Source organism: Typopeltis vanoorti, chromosome 10 (genome assembly GCF_054136105.1).
Source record: "Typopeltis vanoorti isolate ZY-2024b chromosome 10, IOZ_Tvanoo_1.0, whole genome shotgun sequence".
NCBI classification, from domain to species: Eukaryota; Metazoa; Arthropoda; class Arachnida; order Uropygi; family Thelyphonidae; genus Typopeltis; species Typopeltis vanoorti.
The window spans coordinates 130,232,601-130,246,727 of record NC_143558.1 but is presented as its reverse complement, the minus strand read 5'-3'; the positions used below and the strand labels follow the sequence as shown (position 1 = coordinate 130,246,727).

The window sequence follows — 14,127 nt, the reverse complement described above, 5'->3', positions numbered from 1 at the left end:
GCCGAGTAGAGGAACTTTTTCTATCTTTTGACCGGTTCTCGAGTTTGTCGATCTCTGGAATCTTGCAATTAAGTAATGCAAGAGTGCTTAGTGAGATACATAATTACATTAGGAGTCAGTGCTGGCAGTAGCAAATGTTGGCTTGAATTGTGATCATGACAGTGAAGTCCCTAATTTAAGATAATTAGTTATCGCGTATACTATTCACCATATTTGCCTTGTCCTGTTTATACACATCAGTAAATATATGGATGTGAAGTGTTCATTGAAACTGAAATAATATTTGGATACTATTAGAATAAAAGGCTGGCAAAATTATGAAATATATATGAAGCATAAATTATATATATTTATCTACACGGTAATTTGGGTGGATAAACAATATTAAAAATAAAGAATTATATTTACTGATTCTATTTTTACAAAAAAACAAAGAGAAATTAATTATAAAGAATTGTTATTGCTTTATATACTCAGCAGCATGTTCTAAAATTTTGTCAGATTTCGAATATCTTGTTTTGAGGCCTAAATAGATCCAATTGTTCCAATTGGCTTAAGGCCAGTCTTGACTCTGCTCACCTTTCGCTTCTACAAAGACTTCCAGTTCACCCCTAAAGATAGCTTTGCTTGCAATTCATCATTCTGGAACTCATTCCTGCTGGCCTGGTTGGGATAGTGGTTAGCATATTTGCTCTTCAAGTAAATGGCTGTGGATTCCAGTCAGAGTACAGACATGGATGTTTGTAATTGTCTTTAGGAGGGAGATGAAATTCATTATCTGGAGTGAGACCAATGACCAACTTATTGGAGACCTGAAAAGTTACAGGTTTGGTCTACATCAAGGATCTGGACTATGTAAAAATAAATAAAAATAGGAAAAAATTCTTAGATCCACCCATGGTACGAATGTACTATTGGTTTACAAAGACATTTTGTGGATGGGAGCCACATAAAACAATTGCATTTCTTTTTCATTTCCTTTCTCATTAAAAAATGCAAACTCAGAATTAAAATTACTACTTCCCCCAAACATGGGAAATGAATGACCCTAAAGAACACAAAAACACCCCACAACGGCAAGCATAGAACAGTGTTAAAAAGCTGGCTTTCCTCAGAAAAACATTTGTCAGAATGAACAAAAATACTGACAGGTACTGATAAACAAACCTGTAACCATGAGATATATATCCTGTACTCCTTTAGAGCACGACTTCTATCTGCTGTTATCTACAACAGCAGATAGAAGTTGTACACAAATATTATTTATCTTTCCTCCAAGAAAAAATACATCTCCAGAAAGCAACAGCCATAAAGGAAAACGAACACTTTCCCTAATCCAGATAGGAAAATTTCCAGAGGATTAAAGATAAGAAAATGACCTTCCCCTCACATGGAACTAAGAAAACATCCTGAAGGAAATAATCCTCTTCCTTGCCACAACCAATTCTAGAAACATTTTTAGGAGTCAGAAGACCATCCATTTATTGTTACAAATTCTGTCAGAGCGTCCTGCTTCTAATATGCTTCTAGATAAATCAAGCATCCATTGATATCCATTTCCGCCAGTAACTCACTCTCCCACCAATGTCCGTTTATCCGTTAATTTCAATAATCGTGATAGATACAACAAAGAAGTATTGGTGAATTATCTGCAATTTGCATATGTCTTCAGATTGAATTTGCTGCTTTGGATGATGAAAAATCAGAATGACAGAATAAAGTACCACTGCTAAAATCCATTGATTCCTTTGAAAAGGCGTTTTAAAGAGGATGTAACTGCAGGAAACTTATGTTTATATAATCTCTCTATAACACAAAACAAATTTGTATTGACCAAAATACCCACACTAATCAATTATTTAAACAAATTGAAACTATCATTAAATCAATAATTTATTTGATTTCATCAAAAAGGATGTTACAAATTTTGGTCTCTACATCTGGGTTCTGGATTATGTAAAAATAAATTTGGTCGAATGAAGTATTTGACCAAATACTTCATTTATAATACCGATGTACAGTAAATTAATGGTGAATTGTGAACCACACGATTATTTTAATGTATTAGAATCCAGTTACTAATTTATTTATTATTTTTTTAGAACCCAAATGGAGACAAGCAGAAGCAGTATTGCTGCAATTTCTTTCATTAGGTGCTGAAGCACGAATTAATTTTCAATATCCACAAGTGCCAAAAAGTGATATATTTGATGTCAGTGTATGGTTTCCAATAATAATATCTGGTTTTCTTATATGTATTTCTCAAATAAATTTCTATAAAAAAGGTTCGAGTAGTTTATGTGGAACAAAATTCTCATAAATTCATTATTGCTCAATAACACTTATGATTAATTAATTAGTAAGGTACTTGTGAAAGTCAATCAAAATTAAGCAATAAGAAAAAATGAAAACAACGAAAACAAACAGCATTTGTTCTCATTAGTCTTTTTTTTTCTCATTAGATACAAACAAAACCTAGCTAGTTTTCCACATGTATTTTATATGAAATCATGAAAAGAGATAACATTATCTCCTTAAGATTTGTTGTTATTCAACTGCTAAAATGAAAAATGACGAAGTGAAGGAAATAGAGTATTGCATGGTCTGAAGAAATTTTAGCCTAGGGTTAGGAGTAGTAAACACACCTATGGATTTAATATACTATTATGAATAGATTTTCTTAAAATTAATTTGGCATTCCCACCAGCGGCGGCTCGTGACTTGAACTTGTTGGGATGCTGCAACTTTCGAAATATATACACACACACACACGGTAAGTACAAGTGTATACGTGTTTGGGTAAAATATCAAAATTATAGTAAACATTTTAAAAAAATTAACCATGAAAAATATTGTTTATTATCGATAAAATTATACAGTTTGGTATAATTCAAAATTACTTAAAAATAAAATATATTCTTCTTGTTTTGTTTCATGAAAATATATTGCTTATTATCGATAAAATTATACTGTTTAGTATAATTCAAAATTACTTAAAAATAAAATCCATTATCATAACCTCAATAATGTTCTAAAATAAAAACTATAACAAATGTTATGCCTTTAATTGTAATGTCCAAATATTTAAAGAGAATTAAATATTTCGACATTATTTAATTATCGAACACTCTACTACTAGCGCAAACTGCATATAAACAACAGTGGAACTGCGCGACGGACAGTGACGCATTACGCTAATAGCTGGCATATCACTATGATAGGCATATGCTTGCGCGCTTAGCAAATTCTAGCAATATGCCACTGTGGTAAACACAGTGCTACTAGCGTTCTTCGTCCTCCTAAGTGCTAGAAGATAGATTTTTATTATTTTCTATACAAAATAAGATAATTGTATAGAATTGTTGATGATAAAATTAAATATTAGAAGCAAATATAAATAAACTAATTAATATATTTATACAGAGAGAAAAACTGGGGGTGCTGCAGTTCCGTAGTGCCCGTGCACGAGCCGCCCATGATACCCTATTATAAAGTTAATACAACCATCTGGTTGGCGAAGAATTAGAAGAGCTAAAAAGGCTAACTGCTTATTTGATTCTACTTCTAGGGTAAACTGGATCCTTGGATGAAGTGCATTGAACTTAAAGAGAAACTGTTGAAGTTCATCAGAAGAGCTATTCTAGATACCAAAAATGTCATCGACATATCAGAACCAATGAGTAGGTCTGGGAGAAATGTTGTCAAGGATACGTTGTTCAAAATGTTCCATAAAGAAGTTGGCGATAGCAGGAGAAAGGATTGGCCATTGCTGTTCCTCCAATTTGTTGATACAACTTATTTTTAAAGGAAAAATAACCAGAATGTATTACAAAATCAAATATTTTTACAATGTCTGAAGGAAATTCCTGTTGCAATAATTCAATTCTTTCAGATAAAGGAACATTTGTAAATAAAGAAACAACATCTAAACTGATCATGATATCTGAAACGTCCAAATGAAGATCTGAAATTTTATTTTTGAAATACAATGTATTTTTTATATAAGTAACAGTTCTTCTAGTTGAAGAAGTGGGTAAATTTGATAAAAAGTTTGAAATTTTGTAAGTGGGACAACCTATATAATCTACAGTTGGCCTCAACGGAATGCCTGGTTTATGAACTTTCGGAAGACCATACAATCTAGGTGGACGACCAAAGAAGGTATTCAATCCTTATCCCAGAAAACAGCCAACAGGTTACGTTTTGAATGTGAGAAAATTCTTTTTAATGCCAAGCCTCCTCGTCCTAATCTTTCTTACTCTGAATTTAAAGCTTTGAAATCACTGAAGAATAATAATAATTTAATTATTACAAAAGCTGACAAAAGGAAGGCTGTAGTTATTCAAGATAGGAAGGAATATGAGAGAAAAATGTCTATATTACTCCGCAACTATTCAACTTATAGGCCTGTTACATCGGATCCTACCGGGAGTCAATTGAAGAGACTTAATTCTTTTATAGATAATGTATCTACATGGGATGAAAATCAAAAGAAAAACTTAAAACCTTCTTCGGTCGTCGACCTAGATTGTATGATCTTCCGAAAGTTCATAAACCAGGAATTCCGTTGAGGCCAGTTGTAGATTGTATAGGTTGTCCCACTTACAAAATTTCAAACTTTTTATCAAATTTACTCACTTCTTCAACTAGAAGAACTGTTACTTATATAAAAAATACATTGTATTTCAAAAATAAAATTTCAAATCTTAATTTGGACGTTTCGGATATCATGATCAGTTTAGATGTTGTTTCTTTATTTACAAATGTTCCTTTATCTGAAAGCATTGAATTAATGCAGCAGGAATTTCCTTCAGACATTGTAAAAATATTTGATTTTGTAATACATTCTGGTTATTTTTCCTTTAACACGTTCATTGCCAATCACGCGATATCGCGCGATGCGAGTTCTCACCAAACGGCCGATCACGCGTTATTGCGTGGACGTCGTTAACTAAATAAAAAAATTAAAAAAAGTTGGCCACCAGACGAAATTCCAATTTTCAGCTTGGCAATGAACGACATCGCGCGATCACGCGATGCGAGTTCTCACCAAACGGCCGATCACGCGTTATCGCGTGGACGTCGCTAACTAAATAAAAAAAAAATTTAAAAATGGCCACCACACGAAATTCCAATTTTCAGCTTGGCAATGAAAGTGTTAAAAATAAGTTGTATCGACAAACTGAAGGAACAGCAATGGGCAATTCTCTTTCTCATACTATCTCCAACTTATTTATGGAACATTTTGAACAACGTGCTTTGACAACATTTCTCCCAGACCAACTCATTGGTTCAGATATGTCGATGACATTTTTGCTATCTGGAATGGCTCTTATGATGAACTTCAATAGTTTCTCTTTAAGTTAAATGCACTTCATCCAAGGATCCAGTTCACCCTAGAAGTAGCATCAAATAAGCAGGCCTTTTTAGATCTTCTAATTCTTCGCCAACCAGATGGTAACCTACATTTCTCAGTCTATAGAAAGAAGCCTCATATAGACCATTATATCCATGCTGAATCTCATCACCATCCCTTTCAAAAGGCAGAAACTATTAAAACGCTGGTTCACCAGGCCCACTCCTTTTGTTCTTCGGACGATGTTTTACAGAAAGACTGCAATATATTACTTCTTCCTTTATATCTAATGGATATAAGAATTGCGTCATCAAAATAGCTTTGAGTAGTTTTAATATGTCTTTCTCTTCAAATACAGAAGAAATAACGCGCATTCCTGTCATTTATGTACAAGGCATTAGAACGTATTGCAAAAGTTTTAAAAACAACGGAATATTTTTGTTTCCTTTCGACCGTTCCGAAAAATCTCCACCTTTCTCACTTCTCCTAAGGACAAGCTTCCACATCTTAATTATCCAGGTGTCTACCATATTCCATGCTCTTGTGGATTATCTTATTTCAGACAAACAGGAGGATCTGCCTCTATTCGGCTACAAGAACACCAGTCTTATATCCAATACCTTGAACCTGAACTGTCTGAACTTGCAGAGCATGCCATCATCACTAGGAGTTCATTGGAAAAAGACAAGAGTCCTTCACAAAAGTCGTTTCCTCATGGAACGGCTTTATAAAGAAACATGTGAAATTTTACTTCACTCTCCTAACTTAAACAGATCCGATGGTCTACGTCTATCCTCCCCTTTATGTACTTTATGATAGTACTTTATAAATCAGCTATTCTTTCCTAACTTTTTATTGTATTATTATTTTTTTAGGAAATTTTATTGACCTTTTTAGTTATCTTACACCAGCTACTTAGGTGGCGCTTTTTGGAATTGTCAGTTATTGTTTAATTTGAGCTTAAAATGTGCTGAAGATTTCTGTAACACGCAGGAAAAAATTATACGATTAAATAATCTTTTTACGTGAGTTTTTCCGCTATTAATTTTGTATTTACTCGTGTATGTCTACTCACGGTATTCCCTTATTAAAACTAATTCCTTGTATTAATTCAAGGTAAAATTCAATTAGGTGCTTTCTCATTCTCTTATTAGAAAATTTCAACAAATTACGTCAGACAATCATAATGTCGGCACTATTGTGCTAAAAGCTCCGTGCTAATACTCATTGTGAGTATTTTCTGAAAATACTCAATCCCCTGTGGATCCATGATCTCTTTTCAGAAAAAAATAATAATAAAAAATTTCTGAACTTAGGTCGTAATTCCAACATATCCAAACTAAATATTGTAATCTACTAAAAATTAAATGACCAAAGCAAAGTCCTAATCCAACAAAACTCTAATATTGGATTATGACAGCTTTCAAGAATATCACAACTTTCTTCATCATACTAGTGAAGCATCTTCGACTTAAATGAAGTCGTCTGAACATTACTAGTTGTCTTAACAATATTATTCCTGAATTTAAATTTATTATCAACCAAAATTCCCAGATCATAATATTTTACAACTAATTCAATTCAGTTTGTATCTAACTAATACTATTTTCTTATAACAGCTCCAAAATTGAATGTAGAACTAAAATTCTTACTATTTCAGACATACGCGCTTCCGTAACACAATTGGAAGAATGAAGGTGCGTTGCGCCCTTTGATTGAAAAAGGCCGAAGTTCGATTCTCGTCGTGACGAGAGGAATATTTATATGAAATGTTTCAATTGAAGGTGAGTTATCCAATCCCATACGTAGGTAGCAGGGTTTTTCTGTTGGAAACGCAGGTTTTCACCCAGCATACAGATAAACAGACCTTTAGGAACATATGTAATTTACAGATAAGAAATACTAGTGGTGAGCAATAGATGGCATTGGGGTAGATGATGAAGAGTTGCAGAGTGAGTGTCCTCCCTCCATAAGTGTTTGAACTAATGGGAGGCGTCAGGAAATAATAATAATAATAATAATATGATAATGAGGAAGTTTTCCCGTATGCTCCTCCCTAAAAATCATGATTCACCTAGAATTGAAAGGTCAGCTGTCAGTGAGCTGAAGATTCATGGTTGCTCACTGCTAATGAGAGCTAAAGATCAGCGTACTGCCTTTGGAAAATAAAATGTGTTAGAGGATTTATTTTTGTTAAGTGAAAGCTGTACGGTATAGTATGGTGTTAATCTATGTATAAGTGTAAAACATGGAGGAAGAAAGTTTTAAGATTACCTTGAGAAAGGAGATATTCTGAACAATGCACTACTTCATCAAGTTTTACATCATCACTAAAGGATAGACTTTATTCTTAATATTGGTTCCTGAATCGCCTAACCAGAAAACTATTAAATAGGAATTCATTAAACGAGAAAGGCCTATTCACCTAAACTCTTAGGCATTCTACTCTACCAAATTCCTAAAGGTTTCCACTTGAAGAATTGTTTCTTATCATTTGTCTCAACCAATTTCTTAGCCATCTCCACTTCTTGGATATGGAGGTTACATGAAGTCAGAATGGCATCAGTCTAATTACTGTGATGACAATTCCTAAGCATATGGTAAAGCTGTCCGCGCGGTTAACCGAGTGGCTATGCGCTTCGCAACCATATGCCTGGGGAAGTAGTGTGTATCCTGGGTTCGATTCCCGGTAACGACGTGAGGAGCTTAAGGATCTGCCATAGCCTAGTTAGCCGGTCTTGGGCGTGGACAGCAGGTTTTTTCCTCCAGTTCATCATGGGGGGGGGGGTTCCTCCCGCAAAGCAGGCAAATCGGCCCCGTGAACACACGCTTCGACAGACATAGGATACTACCGGGAATAAGACGCAACCAACCTATTCTGCGGGATTATCGGTTACCGGAAGATTAGGCGGTAAAATGTGTAGCCCTGCGCGAAAGCGTAACATATGATGATGATAAAGCTAATAAGAAGAAATATTTACGTGAACTTTTGAATTTTATTAAATGAATTTTCATTTATTTTATTAAAATGAATTTTCATTTATTTTATTAAATTGAATTTTAATGAATTTTATTAAATGAATAAATGAAATCCAATTCTTACGGATTGTTAAAGACTATTTTCATGGCAGAGATCAGATGATATTGAAGAAGTGGGAAGTGATCATTATATCCTATGTTCGAAAACAAGTTTACTTCGTCTTTGTCACTATAAAGTTGAACATTTGTTTAAAAAAAGTACCAAGGCCTTACCTCATCATCCAAACTTAAATCTTGACTGCATCTCACTATCTAAAATGTGGGAGAGTTATTCTAATCACACAGCACAATTTTTTAACAGTTAATGAACACTTACTGTTTCAGATCAATCTATTGTTTGCCTTCTACCTTCTAATCAACTATCACTACAATGATGCCCTATGATATTCATGCGGAACTATTTGCCATTAAATATTATTTCCTTGTGTTTTCATGTTAATTTACATGAAACCTCATGGCACAAGTATCTGAAAGAATAAGAGCATTCTGTAGATGAAAACAAGTTTAAGTCATTCCAATATTGATTTAAGTTACCTTGAAACTACAGTATGGCACAAAAACAGTACTGAACTTCGCCATCCCTTCAGTACATGTGCTATGAGATATGACATTCGACTGCATACAGATTAACAGACGAGCACACGTAGAGTCTATGGCATAGACTATGCAATTACACTTAGCTGTAGCAGTGGTGTTGATGTTGGAAGAAAATACTTTCATTTTGGAGCATTATTTTCGTTCATATAAGGTTAGTAGAGCAAATGGTCCACGCCTACTGATAGGTCAGTGTTTAACAGCAACAGATTACGCTGCACGGTGAGAATATTGTGCATGCATGCTGGCCAATGACCACAAAAATTTGTCCTACTTCCACAACATTAGGTTTTTGGACGAAGCGCATTTCCATCGAAGCAATCATGTAAACAGACAAAATTATAGGTTTCCTGGTTTCTGGTGACCTGATTTTGTCCAAGAGAAACTCTCGGACTCTTGGACTTTACTGTGAAAAGTCACCGAACGGCGTGCTGTTTCCAGTCATGTCATAATTGTGCCTTACTTCATTGAAGTGGGTGGTGTAACCATGACCTTGTCTAATAGCGAATGCTAAATTGAGAATGTGTTGGTTTCCTTTACCCACGATTTGCATTGGGGGGGGGGGGGGGTGTGATGCGAAATACATTAAATTTCATGCACAGGTATTTCAACATGTGATTCTAGAGCCTATTTATCAGAACAATTTCCCCGGAGGCTAATTTCAAGGTTAATAGAATTCCCATACCCTTCACGTTCTCCTGATCTCACATCACTTGATGCCTTTGTCTGGGATATGTTTAAGGAATGGGTATCCACAATGACACGCCTTCAAACCAAGATGAACTAAAGGATAAAATTACCCAACTCCTGTTCTCCAAAATGAGAGACAACCTTTGCATGCACTACAAAACATGTCTTGAAAGACAAGATGCCCATTTTTAGCATGTAATCTACCGCCATTAATGCTTTATTCAATCAAGATTCTACCAATAGCTGCGAATGTACATAACTTGTAAACATACATCATTGTATTCAAGATACCAAGTAATTTTATATAACCTTGGTTTTTAATCTTATTTCCCAAGTGAGCAAACAGACAAGTAAGTCAAGTTTGCGCCTGCACGTAGTGCAAGTCCGAGGCAACTCATGGTAATGCATAGCATCATACATCTCCACAAGGGGATGTGCTTTACATTAAGGGAAAAATACTAAGGAAAGTGATCAGAACTTAATCCACCTTTCCCACGAGTTGCCTAGAGTGACACTACCGTGAGTTGCCTCAGACTTGCACTACGTGCAGGCGCAAATTTGACTTACTTGTCTGTTTGCTCACTTGGGAAATAGGATTAAAAACCAAGTTTATATAAAATTTCTTGGTATCTTGAATATACTTTATATCCAAGATAAAAAAACTTTGTACATCATTGTAGTTCTTCAGTGCTGTTTTTTGTACCATACAATAGTAATACTGATTAAGATTATGGGTGCCTTTTTAATCTATTTCTGCAATTGCATTAGTTGGTTTCTCGGAGAAGTGCGATTTATTTAGTAACCATTTTGACTATTCATTTTGAAGGAATTGACGGAAGTGAAGGTTAAGTTCCTTCTTATGTTTCATTGTTGCAATAATTCTCAACTTTTTTAAGATAAAAGGAGCTGGCATGCATATATCTTCCCGTTTGAGTCATCTTCCTATTGGCTTATTATATTCATCATTTTTCAGGAATATTACAAGCAGAAATTTGTTATGCTTTTAAATACCCAGAGTAAACTTAATTGAGAATGATACAATAGATGTTGATAAAATCAACAAATTCCTTAAAGTATTAAAGCATGTTTCCAATCAAACATATCATCCACATGTTGCTATTTTATGTGCAATTATAAAGTAGCTAGTGACACAACTTCAAATTCTCCCATTTTATAAATTGGAGACAGTAGGCAACAGCATGGAACCCACTGCTAAACTCTATTTCTGGAAATATAACCTTCCTTCCCAAGACAAAAAAGGATGATTGATGGGAATTTGACTATGGCACCAGAATCTCTTTTATTCGAAGAGACCTCTTCCCTTAGAACAGTATGGTCTTGCTTTTTTTACACAGCTGTCTGAAGCAAAAGTGTTGTCTGTATCCCTTGAAATGGATAAAATTGAGTATCGTGCGGTTATAAAATTCTTTGTAAAAGAAGGTTCAACGCCAAACGAAATTCATTCGAAGTTCATAATAGTTTATGGTCATTCTTCTCCTTCATTTTCGACAATTAAGAAATGGGCTGCGAAATTTAAACGCAGCCGTACCAGCCGTGAAGTTGATCCACGTGAAGGACGTGCAAAAAGTGTAACAACACCAGAAATCACTGATCAAGTGCATGATATGGTTTGGATGACTAGCGAGTCAAAGTATGTGAAATTGCTGAGACTATAGGAATTTCATTTCAAAGGAATGTGTAGGATATATTTTGCATGATGAATTGCAAATGAAAAAGCTTTGAGCAAGATGAGTGCCGCGCTTTCTCATAGCAGATCAAATACGCACTCGCATGAAAATCTCTGAACAGTGCTTGCAGCGTTTTAATAAGAATAAAACTGATTTTGTGATTCGATTTATTACTATGGATGAGACTTGGCTTCACCATTACACACTAGAATCCAAACAGCACTCAAAACAGTGAACAGAAGCCAATTGTTCAGTGCCAAAGAAGACAAAGTCGGTTCTATCAGCAGGAAAGGTCATGGCATCGGTGCTTTGGGATGCTAAAGGCATTTTGTTTATTAATTATCTTGAAACGAGTAAAACAATAACCGGGGAATATTATTCCGATCTTTTAATTAGACTAGACGAAAAAGTTCATGAGAAAAGATCCGGTTTGCAGAAGAAAAAAATCATCTTTCGTCAGGACAATGCACTTGCCCTCAAAGGTGTTTTGGCAATGGGAAAATTAAGAGATCTGCAGTATGAGTTCTTGGAACATCCACCCTATTCCCCATATTTGGCTCCCTCTGACTTCAGTTCTTCCCAAAACTAAAACTCTTCCTCGCTGGTCAGCGTTTTTCTTCGAATCAAGAGGTGATTGCAGCTGTAGAGGGGTATTTTGCAGATCTTACTGAGAACCACTACAGGGACTGGATAATGGTCCTGGAAGGAAGGAAGATTAAGTTGAACCTTAAGGAAGATTATGTTGAAAAATAAAAATAATTTTGAAATTATAAATTCGTTTTTTCATTATTAGGCCGAGAACGTTTCAGACCATCCTCGTATATAATGATAATGTATTACATAACCTTTTCTGTAACTTTATGCATGTCACAGCTCGTGCAGGATATGCATATAACCTGCACGAGCTGTCGCTCTTAGGTTACACATGATTGCCAAAATTTTGTAATAGAGTATGAATCTTACAATAATAATAATATTGTCTTCCCTCTAAAACATAGCGATCTCTGTTAGGAATGTACTGGATATGAATTTTTTTATTAATTTTCAGTAACACTTATATAATTAGGTTAATCCAATCACATAAATTCTTCATTTTATGAAGAATCTTAAGATTTGGTGTTAAGATTCTTAAGATATCTACACTTGGGGGATTTTTAAAGTAGGTATTATTTACCAAAAACATTCCCGTAAGATAAAACCTTGATATATTAGTTAAATCACATCTTAGGAAGTTCTGTGTATTATAAGGATAGGGTAAATATTGCCGTATCTTCGTTTTTAAATGAAAACATAGCATTCCTAGATACTATAATTGCATTTCCGTGTGTGTGTGTGTGTGTGTGTGTGTGTGTGTGTGTGTGTATGGTGTGCAAAGATAAGTGGAGATTCACCCCCCTTCCCCTCCTGGTTTGAGCATAAACATGGTTTGTGCCACTCCGACTCCAAACAAGTAATGTGGTGGTATTACACAGCTTAAGTTTTATGCCGAATAGTTTCCCAGATGTGCATTTTACAATTAGAATGCACAGTGGCTTCATCTGCTCTTCGGCAATGATGATCACTGTTTGTTATATTTATTAATTCCTATTGCAGTTGTATGAATAATGGTAATATGAACCAACATTACTAATTAACATTACTTCTGCTAAATATGGATTCGATCAAGGGATATTATAAATACCTTTTTTCTGCTTCTTATTGTAATATGCATTAGTACTTATGACATCTCCTTTCACTTAAATGTATTAAAACACGCCATTTGTGATAGATCGACAAGACACCTGATAAATGACATTCAAACTTCAGCTGTCATACATCACACCGCATCTGTGCACATATTCATCTGTATAAAAATAAACATGCGGTTAATAATTCGCTCACATCTTTTGAAATTTTAGACGTCTACAGTTCTTCAATCTCCAATGACAAGCGGAACAAATTTAAAAGTGGTAAATATTATTTTATAATTACTTGTTTTCGCTTTATCTTTGATTATCATTATCTCACGATTATGTTCTTCAGATCTGCTGATTTTGGGTTTTCCCTCCTTTCTCGCCATAATGATTTTTTCAATATATACACTGCGATGAAAAACCTTAACATCACACCTTGACTGGCCCTATAAAGGCGTAGTAGACTACTCTGCACTCTTCATGTTCATCTGCCATTTTTCAATTGTAATTTGATGGAGTATCGTATCTTCGTAAAGATAATATCCGTAAAAAAGCGACTAATATTGTCTCACCTTGTTGCCCATTTACTGAAGCAGACTGACGATGAATATGTATGGACCATGCAAGTTATTTTGGGGACCTACACTAACTATGAAAGTATTTGCTTTGAGGTTTATTTACTTAAGACTGTCACTATAGATTATTTGGTACTGAAGATGCTTTTTGTTTTGAATAACCTAGTTTCGAATCACTCTACAACTCAAATATCTTCTTTTATACGAGATTGAAACCGAAGTGCGTTTACCGATTTCATATGGCAGTTTGGTAGGGTTTGGTTTTTATTTTCCCTTTTAGGAACTCATCTTTTCGCTTCTCACCGAACAGGCAATTCACAGATAATACATTAACCTCAGTTGTTATGCAGTAATTCCAAATAGCCGTCAAAATCTTAAACATTTTAATAAAGGATCTGTTATATCCGTGCACGTTATAAGCCTTTATTTTATTTTATTTTATTTTATTTTATTTGCATGATCCCAACTGTGAAATTTTAATGCTTAGCATTTTTTTCTTACTTATTGCCAAA

The 14,127-nt window shown here is 34.6% G+C and overlaps 1 long non-coding RNA gene across 1 annotated transcript in view; it reads left to right on the top strand.

Moving 5' to 3' along the window:
- The window catches only part of LOC150102793 (uncharacterized), a 44,686-nt gene extending 42,400 nt beyond the window's left edge, over positions 1 to 2,286 (top strand). Inside the window, exon 4 of the long non-coding RNA XR_016548957.1 lies at positions 2,103 to 2,286. This is a non-coding gene — a long non-coding RNA (uncharacterized LOC150102793). The remainder of the gene's footprint in view (positions 1 to 2,102) is intronic.
- The last annotated feature ends 11,841 nt before the right edge of the window (positions 2,287 to 14,127 follow it).